This window comes from Aplysia californica, unplaced genomic scaffold, assembly GCF_000002075.1.
Source record: "Aplysia californica isolate F4 #8 unplaced genomic scaffold, AplCal3.0 scaffold00354, whole genome shotgun sequence".
NCBI classification, from domain to species: Eukaryota; Metazoa; Mollusca; class Gastropoda; order Aplysiida; family Aplysiidae; genus Aplysia; species Aplysia californica.
Genome location: NW_004797624.1, coordinates 381121 through 383330, shown reverse-complemented (window position 1 = coordinate 383330; position 2210 = coordinate 381121).

Here is a 2210-nt window from a genome sequence, read left to right as displayed (position 1 = left end):
TATTGTTGTTTACATTGTTCGTATCATAGAAAAAATCAAAAAGAGACTGTATCCATCTCGAAAATAACTGATACCAAATCTGATGAAGCCCTTCCATTCACACGTGCACGCTTTGAATCACACACGGACTATTAATGTTTACAAACGCCTGCGGTCTCGAGCACATAACACTTTTATTCCAGTAATAATAGAGCACACAAGTAGACAGGAAGTCATGTACACTGACAAATAACATTAGAAACTTCCACCTTCGTATTATCGAAGAGAGAGATAAGACACCACAATCGAAAAGTTTGAGATTTCAAACAAAAACATAGATTTAGGTCAGTTATCAGAACTGAATATATCCCTATAGCTGTCTATGGTCAGCCCTTGTGGCATATATCAACTAATCTATTACAAGTGTAATTAGCAATAGTCTACACCAGGGTATAGCAATCTGCATTCAAAGCGTACACCTTTCGGAAACCTAGCCGAAGATATATTGCGTTCATCCATCTATTTGCCCTTGTCGATTACTCTTCTAAAGAGCCTCTGTATTGAAACTGATATTCATTAAAACAATTATGAGACATTAATTAGCTACGTTAGATTTATACAACGCTGCAGCATACATTTTTGCAACGGATCCTAGCCCAAATATGTCAATACAAATAGCTTTATAGTTATTTCCTTACAAAAGCTAAATGTTCACGTAACACACTCAGTTTTGATTAATTGTGGTAAACCAGCAACTTCAGCATATTTCCGAGACTGACAAAACAAATATGGGACTTATTGGCCGCAACTAAACACAATATAAACATTTTCAGGATCCTTATAAGTATTCGTATAATACCCAAGCACATTTAACTGGAGGTGTTTTTTTCTAAAGTTACATAAAGGAAAATGAGGGGATGAGCTGAGAGTGAGATGGGATTAACTCATTAAATATGTTAAGATACCAAAAATGATTCCAATCAAGGCAGCTAAACTTGCACAAAGAGAAATGCTTAAGATTGAATGATTATCTGCATGTCCCAACGTGAAGGTGCCCCAAAGAGAGATATCTACAACCAAACCAGCTTTTAAGAGCCCTTAACACTTATCAGATTATGATTTGAAGTGTCGCTGTCTTGAACAAGACAGAGTACTGTTTATTTGTAGCGTGATCCACACACGACAAAGGATAACCATAGCCAAGACAGGTGACAGCGGTGACTCACTTCTCAGCAATGCAGGAGACGAAATCATAGAGACGGGCACTTAGGCTAATCATAATTATTTCAAGGCCTAACATCAATAAACCGGGAATGTCCTCGAAGATGAAACTTAAAAATTATGTGAAGCAACATGTTAAATTAGTTGTTGTAGACACGAAGAAGATAATTTAATAGGAAGGTTCGTATGCCTTTGGCGAAACTTTTCAGATCACATAGAACATAGACAGGGATAGATCTTACGGAACACACCCTAGCAGCGAAATAGCCAATGTCACGGAGTATTTTAGCGCCTTTAAAATGGGAGCTTATACTAGAGTTATAATAAACTCGCCCAAAAAAGTCAAGGAACAGCTTGTGTTTTCACCTGTCAAATTCAAACTTCAATATCTTACAAACCCGTTATGATCAGTCAACCAAACTTGGCACACACACTAACGACTAGACACAGTTTGCCTACACCAGCTTCATAGCGACGGCGCAGGGCATTCTGAAACACAGCCGAAAATCATAAAAAATGGGCTAAATTTCTCTGACTCAGCAACATTGACATAGGGACTGTTAGCTAAAACTAAGCTGGGCATGTGCTAAACAGATGTCTTAGCTGTGAATATTGCTCACTTTCAACCCTTTATAAACTGGCGTTTTTCCTGCCATGTTTCATTACAACACGATGGTCCAACAACACTTGCTGCCTGACGTCGACAGAGGACGAGCCCTTACCTGGCTCCAAGATGGCTCCACGTTCCCAGTTGTTGCACATCGATTTGGGGTGTCTCCAACAGTCATATAGAGGCTGCAAGAACGATGGCGAGCGACCGGAAGGGTCCTGGACAGGCCTCAACCACTACCGCCCCGTTTGACCAATAACAGCGTCGACCGGTTCATCGTCAAACAGGTCGTGACGTCACGAACCACCTCTGTAAACTGCATCAGGGACCAACTACGGGTGACAGACAATATCCACGAGAGCGAGGAGACGGTAAGGAACCGTATCCGTAGAGCCAGGTT